The sequence below is a fragment of the Ornithorhynchus anatinus genome, chromosome 5 (genome assembly GCF_004115215.2).
Source record: "Ornithorhynchus anatinus isolate Pmale09 chromosome 5, mOrnAna1.pri.v4, whole genome shotgun sequence".
Taxonomy (NCBI): Eukaryota; Metazoa; Chordata; class Mammalia; order Monotremata; family Ornithorhynchidae; genus Ornithorhynchus; species Ornithorhynchus anatinus.
The window spans coordinates 70,733,852-70,749,196 of NC_041732.1; the positions used below are offsets into that span (position 1 = coordinate 70,733,852).

The following is a 15,345-nucleotide window of genomic DNA, read 5'->3' on the forward strand; positions in this document are numbered from 1 at the left end:
ATCTGGCTCAATCCTTAGAAGATCCCCTGCTCACATCCTAATACACGCCAGTCTTAGGGATCTGATTCATTTCTCCGCAAATGGCAGAAAGCAATGTCGGGGACTCCTCCCTGCCTCCCACTCACGCTTTTACTCTCAATCCCGTTGGCGGCTACAATTCTTCAAGCAGGACACAGTGAAAGGGATGAAGCCAAATTGAGGCTTCTCCTCCAATCGTCATCCTTTCACTTCATCCAGGGGTGGCCCATCACCAAAGGGGTTCATCATACCACAGATTTAGATACCTTGCCGGCAGGTCCCAGTTTCCCGGGGATGTGCGTCTTGGTCCATTAGTGTGGTTCTACATACCTCAGGCAGTCTAAAGGGCAGAGTTACTGATGTCTCATGAAATGAGAATTATAATGAGCTTCCCCCGAAGCTCTTCTCTCCTTCCAAACATCAGGTGACACTCGGGAAGTTCTTTCAGGGAGGGAAGGAGGTTCTGATTGCTGCGGCAGTGTCTCTTGTTGGCTGCCTCCATTTGCAACATCTGAAATCTATTGGGGTCGTTATTACCATTTCCACCATTAACATGGAGGCAGCATTTTTACACCAGGTTATCTTCCCGGGAGAAAACGCTGATCCTACCTCTGGGCAGGGTGAAGACAATGGAAAAGGGGAAGGGGGGCAGCTCAAAACCAAACTCCAATCCAGGTATACTCTCAGCGTGGCTCAGTGGAAAGAGCACGGGCTTTGGAGTCAGGGCTCATGAGTTCGAATCCCAGCTCTGCCACTTGTCGGCTGTGTGACTCTGGGCAAGTCACTTAACTTCTCTGTGCCTCAGTTCCCTCATCTGTAAAATGGGGATTAAGACTGTGAGCCCCACGTGGGACAACCTGATTCCCCTATGTCTACCCCAGCGCTTAGAACAGTGCTCGGCACATAGTAAGCGCTTAACAAATACCAACATTATTATCTTCTAATGAAACGTTACCTGGTACCTGAGAAGCGGATGCAAAAATAATCCTGGCTGCTGGCCATATTGCAACTATTATCCTAATAGATGTTATTTGCCTGGGTTACTGGTGGCCCAGATTGCCAAAGCCCAGGCTTGGGCTGCGGTTTGGAAAGGACTCTGACAACGAGCTGCTTCAGCACTCACTTACCATCCATTATTTAGAGGATCGTGTTGGCACTGTTTTGCTCTTAGAGCTAATTGTAAGAACGGCATCTGTATAGACGCTCCCAACTGTTTTGCTAACTTGTGAGAGAGTCACGGTCTAGGACAACCCAGCAGAACTGCTTTTCTGAGAAGCGGGTCCTCTTTGTAGAGGCTCCAGTTCTTGCATTTGAACCCACGCTCTGAGATTTCTCCTTAATTGTGTAATTAGTAGGAAAGAAATCCCTTTGCACTCACTTGCTAAAGTAACTGAGATGGTACAGACTCTTTCTCTCTCTAGGATTTGGGAACTAAGGTATCTTAAGTGATAGCCATCAAAGAGTTATTTTTAACAGGCCTTGGCAGGGAAGGAAGTTAGCCACTCAGCAGTTGATAATCTCCTTCTGAGGCTGCAGTACAATGACCTGTCCTGATCAAAATGACCAGTTAGTTGTCTATTTACGTCTTGGCTATTGGAATGCCTCGGGGTAATACTGAGTCAGTAAAAGGGGCTTTAGGAAGCATGCTGACCACCATTTTCCAGTGGCTAAGAATGTACCACTCCTACACATGAAAAAATGACACCTCTGGTAACCTGGAATGATGAAAAAAACACAATGTTGATTGCTTATCTTTGAAGCTCCACAAAAGCTCCTTTCCAACACTCTGTTTTAACAAGGAGAACCTCCCTGGATGAAACAACAGCAACAACAACCCCCCCCCCTCGACCGACAGCGGTCAATCTGGCCAGGATGTAGCTCTTCAGTCTGCCAGACGGAGAAATAATCCCGAGAACCCCGTTTCACTAGGAGAAATGCATACTTTAATCTTGATTGATTCATTTCAATAGGATATTTACTTTTCGGACTCTAACAACCTTCCCCAAATGCCGATCTGGGAATTTAACTATTAGTCGGGGTTCAATCAAAAAGTTAAATGAACTCTGTGGATTTTTCAAGTTCTATAGGTTTCCTTATTGAGAAAAATCAGAGGTGCTGAAATGGGATATAAGCCAATTTATTTGAGCCTGTAATTTCTGGGTGGATGAAGTAATTTAGTAAAAGTGGCTATGTGCAAAGACCAATCGATAACCGGACCACCAAACCCCAAGATCAAATCTTAATCATAAACGCCATGCTAATAACCGCTTTGTGATATTTATTATGCACTCATTATGTGCTAGGTACTGTACCAAGCACTGAAGTGGATACGAGCAAATCGGGTTGGGCACAGTCTGTCCCATGTGGGGCTCAAGATGTCAGGAGAATGGAGAGAGGTATATTGAACCTAATCCCCCCCCCCGAAAAAGGTCAAAACCCAGCCGAAAGCGAGACGCAATCTTGGAGAGTGGGTAGGACTTTCTAGCCTACTCCTATGTCAGACCTATTCCTTAACTATTCCATTATTAGCTTTTTCTCTGCTAACATATTTCTTGACAAGTTTTTTTTCATTTTTACTTTGATTACCTTTCCTTAGGTCTGATGGCATATATTTTCCAAACTGAGTTGATTTCATATTCTCTCTCCTTTTCAGGACCTGTTGAATAATCTATCATTAGATTAGAAACTCCTCAAGGGCAGAGATCTTACCTTTGAATTCATTTTGATGATTCTCCAAGCATTCAGTTTAGTGCTCCGAGCACAGCAAGTGCCTGATTGATCATGTTGATACTCCTGAATGAGGCTTGTGATGCCTATCAAATTTCAACAGTTTACCACTTACCACCATTTCCACCTCACTAACCAAGATTTTTAAATATGTCTATTAATACAAATCTTTGCTCAACTCAAACACTTCCCCAAAGCAGATACTTATTTCCCCCCTCCAGTTGCAATCTGTAGACTACTGTTCAAGTCGAAAGAAATTCTCACATACAGCCAGGCTGTAACTACCTCAGGTGCATGATAGTTCTCTGGTTTATGATGTCCAGTTCTCTGGTGCGTTTTAGGGGTCCGTGAAGAATATTCTTTATTTATTCTTAATATTCAAAGAATAAGCATTCTATAGTCAAATAAATATTTAACTCAACGAGGTAAGACAAAACCCTTCAAAAGTGAGAGAACACATTAGAGTCACAGAGAACAGAGGGCCAGGAAAATGCACATTGTATGGAAATAACTATTTGGAGTGAGCAAGAGGATTTCTGGAAAACATATTTCCATTGCATCGGTTCTAGGACTGTGCCAAGTTTGATCGTTTTTAAATGTGGTCTTTGCTGGATTCCTTCTGCAAAGCCTGCATGTAACTGAAGATGTATTTCACAGAGCTGCTTTGATCAACTACCTCTTTTTATTCTAGAAAAGGTTCCTTTTAAAAAGATAGGGTATCAGCAAAACAAACTAGCACAGTTCCATTCTGAACATTATTACACTTTCCAAGATTCACAACTGGAAGAGTGACGACAAAGAAAACTACCAAGACACTACCTAAAGGAGAAATAGGGACCTCAAACATCCACACTCTGCATATTCCTGAAAACCAACTGGGTCCTGAATTGAGCCTCAGCCACTATAGTGAAATGTCCCTTACAAACATATTTCTGTCTAGGAAAAAAAACAGAAACATCTCTTTGTATAGGCCCTTCATTAATCCAAGACCCACTAGCCTGAACTTTTAGACTTGCTCCCTAAATTCATCATTTTACCTGATCTGGCTTAAGTCAAGAGTTTTTTTTTTCTGTTACGGCTCTATACGTTATATCCGTATGTCCCCGTAAAACCAATTACTAATGTAATGACACATGTCACAGAGATCAAGGGAATGCAGTACTAGCTTAAAGGAACCCCATACAGTGAGAAATTACCTTGAAAGACAGAAACAAATAGGAAAAACTGACACCGCATTCAGACACTCATTATTTCTTTGGTATGCCACTTCCTCACTCAGTGTCAGTTCATATTCTCTTCCTAGAGAATATCCACTTGAGATGCTATTTTCAGATTTTAAAAAAATCAAAATTAGACATTATGATCACCTGCGATTTCAAGACCCTTTTAACGCCAAAGGCTCCCTACGTGCTCACCCTGATAGATTAATTTTTATTTGGAAAAGGACTGCCCTGCTAATAAATACATTTCCTCTCCAGGAAAGTCACTCCCCAAACTCAATACGACCAAATCACCGATACGCATGAACTAATTTGCTAAAATGAACCAAATTCATCTCTTAATATAAGTATTTTCCTCTTAGAAACACACCGTGAAACGGTTACTGCTATAAACACATCCGTTCATTCCTATCTATTGAGCGCTTACTGTGTGCAGAGCACTGTACTAAGCGCTTGGAAAGTTCAATTCAGCAATAAAGAGAGACAAACCCCGCCCATACGGCTGTTCATCAGGTCACCAAACAGTCCTCATTCCACACCACGGTTGTGGTGTGGGAAGAAACCGACTGATTCCGTCGGACGGTAACAGAAAAGGACTCATCCGTACGATACGAACCTCATTCCCTACCCTATGACAAAATTGACTTTTACGGCCTTCCTGGTGAGAGATGGGATGCATTCGCCAAATCCGACACGGGAGTCATTTCTTAACTTAAACCAGCTGGAGAGCATCTCCCCTACCAGCTAGTGAACTCCTTATTCTGCGTCTCTCCTTTAGAGTTTGAAGAGGAATTCATAAATCACAAAATAGAGGGAATATTTAAAGAGTGGGGGGGTGGGGGGGGGTCAAAATGTCCCTTTTCCCTAGTGCAGTGATTACTGAGGGTGGTGATTTGCAACAGTATTATCCATTTCAGAACTAAGTTTTGGCTCCCGGACAAGCGGAGGAAAAAATCCTCCAACGGTTCCGGTGGCATCAGAGCTGCCTCCACGGCACAACTGGGGAGTCTGAAAAGTCAAGGAACACATCAGTGGAAAACACTGACCAAAAAACAACAAAAGAGCGCGTTTAAAACTTGAAACGGCCCCAGAGTGGTGTCCGCCGGCTCAATAAACCTCAACCTCCGAAGGAAGTTCTCCCAAACCATCAATCGAGCCCAGAATAATACTAATGACGGTACCTGTTAAGCGCTTACTACGTGCCCGGCACTGTTCTAAGCGCTGGGGTAGATCAGCTTGGACCCAGTCCCTGTCCCAGATGGGGCTCGCGCTCTTAATCCCTCTTTTAGAGATGAGGGAACTGAAGCCCGGGGCGGTGAAGTGACTTGCCCAAGGTCACCCAGCAGAGAGGTGGCGGAGCCGGGATTAGAGAAGGAGGGTGGTTTAGGGGCAAGGGCCCGCGTTTGGGAGTCGGGGGTCATGGGTTCTAATCCCGGCTCCGCTGCTCGTCATCTGCGTGACTTCATCCAAACGTATTGATTGAGCCCTTACTGTGTGCAGAGCACTGTACTAAGCGCCTGGAAAGTACAGTTTCTTTCACTTCTCCGCGCCTCAGTTCCCTCATTGAGCTGTGTGACTTGGGGCAGGTCCCCTGACTTCTCTGGGCCTCAGTCCCCTCATCTGTCAAAGGGGGATGAAGACTGGGAGCCCCACAGGGAACAACCTGATCACCTTGTAATCTCCCCCAGCGCTTAGAACAGTGCCTGGCACCAAGTAAGGGCTTAACAAATACCATCATCGACCGAGGTGGCCCCCCTCGACTCCCAGGCCCCGGGGGGAGGGGCTCTATAATTAACAACAAAAAGGGGGGGGGGGGCTCTGTGGAAAGATCCCGGGCTTGGGAGTCAGAGGTCATGGGTTCGAATCCCCGCTCTGCCACTTGTCAGCAGTGTGACCTCAGGCAAGTGACTTCCCTTCTCTGGCCCTCAGTTCCCCCATCTGGAAAATGGGGATGAAGACTGGGAGCCTCACTTGGGACAACCGGATAGCTCTGTCTCTCCCCCGGCGCTTAGAACAGTGCTCTGCACATAGTTAGCGCTGAACAAATACCAACATTTTTATTATTATTATTAAAATGGGGATGAAGACTGTGAGCCTCACATGAGACAACCTGATGACCCTGTATCTAACCCGGCGCTTAGAACAGTGCTCTGCACATAGTAAGCGCTGAACAAATACCAACATTATTAACACACGCCATAATTATTATAGTTAACAACGAGGAGGGTTCTTTAATTAATAATAACAATAGGAGTCATTCCTTCATTCAATTGTATTTATTGACCGCTTACTATGTGCAGAGCACCGTCCTAAGCGCTCGGAGTGCCCGACGAACAGCGACCGTCCCTGCCCCACAACGGGCCGGTCGACGACGACGGCATTTCTTAGGGGCCGACGAGGTGCTAAGCCCTGTTCTAAGCGCTGACCCACCAAGTCGGCCAACTTCAGGGCGGGGGGGCCGGTGGAGGCAGGCTCCTCGCGGGCGAGGGACGACGTCCTTCCTTGGGTCCCGGGCCCGATCCCGGCCGGGCCGAAGGTCCGCCGGCCGAAGGAGGGGAGGGAGAGGGGGCTCGGTCCGGGAAGGCTTCCTGGAGGAGGTGACCTCCTTCCTTCAATAGTATTTGAGCGCTTACTAGGTGCAGAGCACTGCACTGAGCGCTTGGAATGGACAATTCGGCCACAGAGACAATCAACGACGGCTCACGGTCTCAACGGGGGAGACGGACGGCAAAGCACTCATTCGTTCAATAGTATTTATCGAGCGCTTGCTAGGTGCAGAGCACTGTACTGAGCGCCTGGAATGGACAATTCGGCCACAGAGACAATCAGCGACGGCTCACGGTCTCAACGGGGGAGACGGACGGCAAAGCACTCATTCGTTCAATAGTATTTATTGAGCGCTTGCTATGTGCAGAGCACTGTACTAAGCGCTTGGAAAGGACAATTCAGTGACAGGCTCACAGTCTCAACGGGGGAGACGGAGAGCAAAGCACTCATTCGTTCAAAAGTATTTACTGAGCGCTTGCTACGAGCAGAGCACTGAACTAAGCGCTTAGAATGGACAATTCGGCAACTGAGAGAGACAAATTCATTCAATAGTATTTACTGAGCGCTTACTCTGTGCACAGCACTGCACTAAGCATTTGGAATGGACAAATCGGCAACAGATAGAGACAAATTCATTCAGTAGTATATATTGAGCGCTTGCTATGTGCAGAGCACTGCACTAAGTGCTTGGAATAGAGACAAAATCATTCAATAGTATTTTTTGAGCACTTGCTATGTGCAGAGCACTGCACTAAGCGCTTGGAATAGAGACAAATTCATTCAATAGCATTTACTGAGCGCTTACTATGGGCAGAGCACTGCACTAAGCGCTTGGAATGGCCAATTGGGCAACAGATAGAGACAAATTCATTCAATAGTATTTGCTGAGCGCTTACTATGGGCAGAGCACTGCACTAAGCGCTTGGAATGGCCAATTGGGCAACAGATAGAGACAAATCCATTCAATAGTATTTCCTGAGCACTTGCTGTGTGCAGAGCACTGTACTAAGCGCTGGGAATGGCCCATTGGGCAACAGATAGAGACATATCCATTCAATAGTATTTCTTGAGCGCTTGCAGTGTACAGAGCACCGTACTAAGCGCTGGGAATGGCCAATTGGGCAACAGATGGAGACAAATCCATTGAATGGTATTTCTTGAGCGCTTGCTGTGTGCAGAGCACTGCACTAAGCGCTGGGAATGGCCAATCGGGCAACAGATAGAGACAAATCCATTGAATAGTATTTCTTGAGCCCTTGCTGTGTGCAGAGCACTGTACTAAGCGCTTGGAATGGCCAATCGGGCAACAGATAGAGACAAATCCATTGAATAGTATTTATTGAGCGCTTGCTGTGTGCAGAGCACTGTACTAAGCGCTGGGAATGGCCCATTGGGCAACAGATAGAGACAAATCCATTCAATAGTATTTCTTGAGCGCTTGCTGTGTGCAGAGCACTGTACTAAGCGCTGGGAATGGCCCATTGGGCAACAGATGGAGACAAATCCATTGAATAGTATTTCTTGAGCACTTGCTGTGTGCAGAGCACTGCACTAAGCGCTGGGAATGGCCAATCGGGCAACAGATAGAGACAAATCCATTGAATAGTATTTCTTGAGCCCTTGCTGTGTGCAGAGCACTGTACTAAGCGCTTGGAATGGCCAATCGGGCAACAGATAGAGACAAATCCATTGAATAGTATTTCTTGAGCGCTTGCTGTGTGCAGAGCACCGTACTAAGCGCTGGGAATGGCCAATTGGGCAACAGATGGAGACAAATCCATTGAATGGTATTTCTTGAGCGCTTGCTGTGTGCAGAGCACTGCACTAAGCGCTGGGAATGGCCAATCGGGCAACAGATAGAGACAAATCCATTGAATAGTACTGCTTGAGCGCTTGCAGTGTGCAGAGCACCGCACTAAGCGCTTGGAGTGGCCAACCGGGCAACAGAATGGTTGCCTCCTTCAGGCATGCAATCGATATTTATTGGAAAAAGGGGGTGGGGGGGCTCATTCAGAAAATCCCAGCCCCAGCTCGCTCAGCTCTGAGAAGAAGAAGAAGAAGAAGGCGGGTCCCCCCCCCCCTCCCCGTGCATTCGATGGCCTTCCCGGCGCGCTGCTGAGCACTGTGCTAAGCGCTGCGAGGGGACGATTGGGAGGGAGACCGGCCCTGCCCCCCGACGCGCACCAGGGCTTAGCAGAGAGTGAGCGCTCCAGCTCTCGCCGACGATGCCCCCCCCCCCCCCCCGGCCCAAGGGCACTTTTTTCCCCCCCTTCCTCCGCCCGGTTGCCTCCTCCACCGTCTCCCCTTACACTTTTTGAAGCGAGCCGCACCGTGGCGCGCAGTCGCCGCGCCCTCCCCTTGGCTCGCCCCGTCGGGGGGTCTCGGTGGCCGAGCCCGAGCGGGAGCCGAAGGCGCCCCGAGCCGGACCCGAGCGCGCCCCGAACCCGAGCCGAAGGCGCGTCGAACCCGAGCGGGAACCGAAGGCGCCCCGAACCTGACCCGAACGCGCCCCGGACCCGAGCGGGAGCCGAACGCGAGCCGAACCCGAGCGCGAGGCAAGTCCTCGCGCCGCAGCCGGCCGGACTCACAGTGCTCCGGGCCGCGCCGTCTCCCCGCCACAGCCCGTGTGCGGCGGGCGGGCCAATGGCGGAGCGAGGCGATGAGCTCACCCGCCTGGGCCCCGCCCACCTCCGGGCGGCTCCGACCAATGGGGAGCCGTGACGTCACCCCCCTCCTCCTCCTCCTCCTCCTCCTCCCCCCTCCCCCCTGCGGGAGCGCTCCCCGGGGAGCGCGGGACCGCCCCGACCGCACTTGGAGCGCTCAGCGGGTGCAGAGCACTCTGCGAAGCGCTGGGAAACCCTAGTAGCGCGATCCATTTAATTGCCTCGATTAAATGGTTAATAATAATAATAATGTTGGTATTTGTTAAGCGCTTACTATGTGCCGAGCACTGTTCTAAGCGCTGGGGTAGACAGAGGTTGTCCCCCGTGGGGCGCCCAGGCTTCATCCCCATTTTACAGATGAGGGAACTGAGGCCCAGAGAAGTGAAGTGACTCGCCCACAGTCACACAAGCCGACGAGTGGCAGAGCCGGGATTCGAACTCATGAGCCCTGACTCCAAAGCCCGGGCTCTTGCCACGGAGCCACGCTGCTTCTCTAGAACAGAGCAATCCTTTTAATCGGATCGATTGAGCGCTTCCTGGGTGCAGAGCGCTCCGCGAAGCGCTGGGAAAGTAATAATAATAATAACGTTGGTATTTAATAATGTTGGTATTTGTGAAGCGCTTACTATGTGCAGAGCACTGTTCTAAGCGCTGGGGTAGACACAGGGGAATCAGGTTGTCCCACGTGGGGCTCCCAGTCTTCATCCCCATTTTACAGATGAGGGAACTGAGGCCCAGAGAAGTGAAGTGACTCGCCCACAGTCACACAGCTGACAAAGCGCCTCCTCTGTGCAGAGCCCCGTTCTAAGCGCCGGGGGAGAGACAGGGTCATCAGGGGGTCCCACCTGAGACTCACAGCTTTAATCCCCGTTTCACAGATGAGGGAACTGAGGCCCAGAGAAATGAAGTGACTCGCCCACCGTCCCCCGGCTGACAAGCGGCGGAGGCGGCATTCGAACCCATGACCTCGGCCTCCCAAGCCCGGCCTCTTTCCACTGGGCCACGCTGCTTGCATTCGATCGTACTGAATGGGCGCTTACCGGGTGCAGAGCGCTCTGCGAAGCGCTGGGAAAGTACCACAGAGCGATTCAGAGCAATCGTACTGAGTGGGCGCTTATTATGTGCAGAGCACTGTGCTAAGCGCTTGGAATGTCACCAGAGAGAGACCGTCCCTGCCCCACGACGGGCTCACGATCTAAAATCAATAAAGAAATCAAAAATCAATCCCTGCCCATCGATGGAAGGCCCCTCTGCCCGTCTCCCCCTTCTAGGCTGTGAGCCCCTTGTTCATTCAATAGTATTAATTGAGCGCTTACTACGTGCAGAGCACCGTACTAAACGCTTGGAATGGACCAAGCGGTAACAGAGATAGTCCCTGCCCTTTGACGGGCCTGTTGAGCAGGGACGGTCTCTCTCTGGTGCCCAACTGTCCATTCCAAGCGCTTAGCCCAGTGCTCCGCACACCGTAAGCCCCCAGTAATAATAACGACGTTGGTATTTGTTAAGCGCCGACTCTGCGCAGAGCACTGGGCTAAGCGCTGGGGGAGAGACAGGGTCATCTCCCAGTCTTCATCCCCATTTTACAGCTGAGGGAACCGAGGCCCAGAGAAGGGAAGCGGGTTGCCCGAGGTCACCCGGCCGACAAGGGGCCGGGGCGGGATTCGAACCCCTGACCTCTGACTCCCAAGCCCGGCCTCTTGCCACTGACCCGACGCTGCTCCTCCCGTCCAATTTGCCCAGTCGATACGATCAATACGATCGATTGGAATGAATGAATTCCCACAACTGGGAAGACACGGAGGCCTGGCCTGACCTGACCCCGGCGCTGGGGTCAAGGGACGGGCAGAGGCGCTTAGAACGGCGCCGGGCGCAGAGTAAGCGCTTCACGAAGACCATCGTTCCTACTAGTTCCTAGCAGAGAAGCAGCGTGGCTCAGGGGAAGGGGGCCGGGGCTTGGGAGTCCGAGGTCATGGGTTCCAATGCCGCCTCTGCCCCTTGTCGGCTGTGGGCGAGTCACTTCACTTCTCTGGGCCTCAGTGACCTCATCTGGAAAATGGGGATGAAGACTGGGAGCCTCACGTGGGGCGACCTGATGCCCCTGTCTCTCCCCCAGCGCTTAGACCGGTGCTCGGCACACAGTGAGCGCTTAACGAATACCAACGTTATCATTATCATTAGTAGTATGGTGATCATTTCGGGTCACCTCTCCCAAGTTCATCCCTTGTTGGCCTTCTCCCATTCGATTCCCGAGCAGCGTGGCGCAGTGGAAAGAGCCCGGGCTTGGGAGTCAGAGGTTATGGGTTCAGATCCCGGCTCTGCCACTTGTCAGCTGGGTGACTGTAGGCAAGTCACTTCGCTTCTCTGGGCCTCAGTTCCCTCGTCTCTAGAATGGGGATGAAGACTGGGAGCCTCACGTGGGACCACCTGATGACCCCGTATCTCCCCCAGCGCTTAGAACAGTACAAATACCAACAGTTATTTATTTTGCTTTTTTTTTTACCCCAGTGCCTAGAACAGTCCCCGGCCCATAATAAGTGCTTAACAAATACCAACAGTTATTCATTTTACTTTTTTTTTTTTACCCCAGTGCCTAGAACAGTCCCTGGCCCATAGTAAGCGCTTAACAAATACCAACATATATTTATTTATTTATCTATCTATTTATTTATCCCAGCGCTTAGAACAGCGCTCGGCCCATAGTAAGCGCTTCACAAACACCATTCATTTACTTATTTAATTTACCCCATAGTAAGCGCTTAGCAAATACCGGCATTTATTTATTTGATTGTATTTTCCCCCAGCGCCCAGAACAGTGCTTGGCCCACAGTAAGCGCTTCACAAATACCAACATTTATTCATTTTCTGTCGATCGCCCCAGTGCTTGGCCCGTAGTAAGCGCTTCGCAAATCCCAACCTCTATTTATTTTGTTTTTTTTTAACCCCGTAGTATGCGCTTATCAAATACCAACGCTTATTTATTTTATATTTAGCACGGTGCTTGGCCCATAGGAAGCGCTTAACCAATACCAACCGTTATGCATCTTCTTTTACCCCAGCGTTTAGAACAGTGCTTGGCCCATAGTAAGCGCTTCACAAATACCAACATCTATTCCTTTATTTTTTTTACCCCATAGTATGCGCTTACCAAACACCACCTATCCTTTATTTTATTTTCCTTCTCCCCCAGCGCCTAGAAGAGTGCTTGGCCCCTAGGAAGCGATTCACCGATCCATTCCAGAGTATTTCCATGGTATTTATTGAGCGCTTACTAGGGGCAGAGCACCGTACTAAGCGCTTGACATTTATTCCTTTATTTCCCCCCCTAGTAAGCGGTTAACCGATGCCAATATGGTTATTATTCTTCTTGTCTCCGGAAGACATCCCCGGGTTTTTCCCCGCCCCCGCCCGTCCCGTTAGGATTTTCCCAAGCCGCTTTTCCCCCTTGGCGGCGCCGCATTCCCCGCTCGGGGCTCGATCCGGCTCCGGGTCTTCTTCCCGCCCGCCCCCGGCTCCGGCTCCCGATCCGGCTCCGGGTCTTCCGGCCCCGGCTCCGGCTCCGGATCCAGGTGCCGCTCCGGGTCCGGGTCTTCCGGCCGGCCGGCGGCTCCGGCTCCGGCTCCGGATCCGGCTCCGGGTCCCGCTGCCCCCGGGGCCTCTCTCTCTCTCTCTCTCTCTCTCTCACTCTCTCTCTCTCTCTCTCTCTCCCCCCCCACCCCTCCCGCTCCTCTCCTTCCCACCGCCGCCACGCCCGCAATGCAGCCGCGGGACGGGCCCCCTCCACACACGCACGCACACACACAGGGGGAGGGGGAGAAGGCAGAGAAGGAGGGTGGGAGAGGAGAGAAGGAGAAAAGAAGTGAGAGAGGGGGAAGGAGAGAAGAGAGAGAAGGGGAGAAAGAGGGAGGGGGAGAAGGAGAAAGGAGAGAGAGGGAGAGAAAAGAGAGGGGGAAAGGAGAGAAGAGAGGGAAAGGGACAGAGAAGGGGAGAAAGAGGGAGGGGGGAAAGAGAGAGGAGGGGAGAAGAGAGAGAAGGGGCAGAGAGAAGGAGGGAGAGGAGAGAAGGAGAGAGGAGAGAGAGGGGGAAGGAGAGAAGGGAGAGGAGGAGAAAGAGAGAGGGAGAGAAAAGAGAGGGGGAAGGAGAGAAGAGAGAGAAAGGGACAGAGAGAGAAGGGGAGAAAGAGGGAGGGGGGAAAGAGAGAGGAGGGGAGAGAAAAAGAGGGAGGGGAGAAGAGAGAGAAGGGGCAGAGAGAAGGAGAGAGGAGAGAGGAGAGAGAGGGGGAAGGAGAGAAGAGAGAGAAGGAGAGAAAGAGGGAGGGAGAGAAGGAGGGAGGGGGAGAAGGAGAAAGGAGAGAGAGGGAGAGAAAAGAGAGGGGGAAGGAAAGAAGAGAGAGAAGGGGAGAAAGAGGGAGGGGGAGAAGAGAGAAGGGGCAGAGAGAGAAGGAGGGAGAGGAGAGAAGGGGGAGAGATAAAGGAGAGCAAGAGGGAGGGAGAGAAGAGAGAAGTGGGAGGAAAGAGAGAAAGGGGGAGAGAGAGAAGAGAAAGAAGGGGGAGAAAGAGAAGGAGGGAGAGGAAAGAAGGGGAGAGAGGAAAAGGGAGGGAGAGAGGGGAGAAGAGAGAGAGAAGGGGAGAAAAGAGAGAGAGGGGAGAGAGGGGGGAGAGAAGAGAGAGGGGGAAGGAGAGAAGAGAGAGAAGGGGGAGAGAGGGAGGGAGAGGAGAGAAGGGGGAGAGAGGGAGGAAGAGAAGAGAGAAGGGGGAGAGAAACAGGGAGGGGGAGAAGAGAGAGAAGGGGAGAGGAAAAGGGAAAGAGGAGGAGGGAGAGAAGAGAAAGGGCAGAGAGAGAGGAGGGAGAGGAGAGAAGGGGGAGAGAAAAGGAGAGAAATCTAGAGGAAGGGAGAGAAGAGAGAAGTAGGAGGAGAGAGAGAAGGGGAGGAAGGGGGAGAGAGAGAGAAGAGAAAGAAGGGGGAGAAAGAGAAGGAGGGGGAGAGAGAAAAAGGGAGAGTGAGAGGGAGGGAAAGAAGGGAGAAAGAGAGAAGGTGAGAGAAGAGAGAGTAAGGGGGAAGGAGAGAAGAGAGAGAAAGGGAGAGAAGGGGGAGAAAGGGAGAAAGGAGGGAGAGGAGAGAAGAGAGAGAAGGGGAGAGGAGAGAAGGGGAGAGAAGAGAGAGAAGGAGAAGAAGGGGGAGAGAGGGAAGAAGAGAACAGAGAGAAAGAAAGAGAGAGGGAGAGAAGAGAAAAACAGAGAAGAGAAGATGACAGAGAATGGAAGAGGGTCAGAGGGAGGGAGGGAAAGAGGGAGAGAAGAGAAAAAAGAGAAAGTGAAGGAGGGAGAGAGAAAGAGGGTGGGGTAAGGGAGCTAGAGATGAAGAAACGTGAGAAAGGAGGGAAGGGGGGGAGTAACAGAAAGAGAGAGGATGAGAGAAATGAAAGAGAGAGAGAGAGAGAGAGGCGTAAGCCTGTGTGGGCAGGGATTGTCTCTCTCTCTCTCTCTCTCTCCATTGCTGTATTGTACTTTCCAAGCGCTTCGTACAGAGCTGCGCACAGAGTAAGCGCTCAAGCAGTGAACGAAGTGGTGGACCGTAAGGGGAAACGTCCCGGCGGCGGCGAATGGAGATCATTGCACAACCTCGGGCAGCGCTCGGAAGGCAGGCACTGGACCCCGAAGTTCACAATAATAATAATAATAACGTCGGTATCTGTTAAGCGCTTACTACGTGCCAAGCACTGTTCTAAGCGCTGGGGTAGACACAGGGGAATCAGGATGTCCCACGTGGGGGGGTCACAGTCTTCATCCCCATTTGACAGATGAGGTAACGGAGGCCCAGAGAAGTGAAGTGACCTGCCCACCGTCACACAGCTGACAAGTGGCGGAGCTGGGATTCGAACTCATGACCTCTGACTCCAAAGCCCGTGCTCTTTCCACTGAGCCACGCTGCTTCACAAGTCGAGACAAAGGAACGGTCCGATGGGCCAAGCCCCAGATACGTGGCTACCCTCCCGAGACTTAGAGAGAAGGTAGGGTGGAGGCGGAGCCCAGAAAGAAGGAATAAAGACAGGCCACCTTCTTGCCCACACGTCTAATCTGATGTTTTGAGGAGCTTTGTTCTAGTCGGGACCCTGGTTGTCCCCGTGTTTTAATCCGCGACCCTCCGGCCACTTTTCCAGAAGGCGACTATA

General features: G+C 50.9%; 1 protein-coding gene across 8 annotated transcripts in view; it reads right to left on the bottom strand.

Annotated features, from left to right (window-relative positions):
• Positions 1-15,345, bottom strand: part of CAMTA1 (calmodulin binding transcription activator 1) — a 1,175,303-nt gene that overhangs the window by 74,746 nt on the left and 1,085,212 nt on the right. Inside the window, exon 1 of one of the 8 annotated variants that reach the window (XM_039912083.1) lies at positions 9,101-9,156. The exons of the other annotated variants lie outside the window; for them this stretch is intronic. The gene's annotated coding sequence lies outside the window, so the exon portion shown is untranslated. Of the gene's footprint in view, positions 1-9,100; positions 9,157-15,345 lie in introns of those variants that run through there. 8 annotated transcript variants of the gene reach the window in all.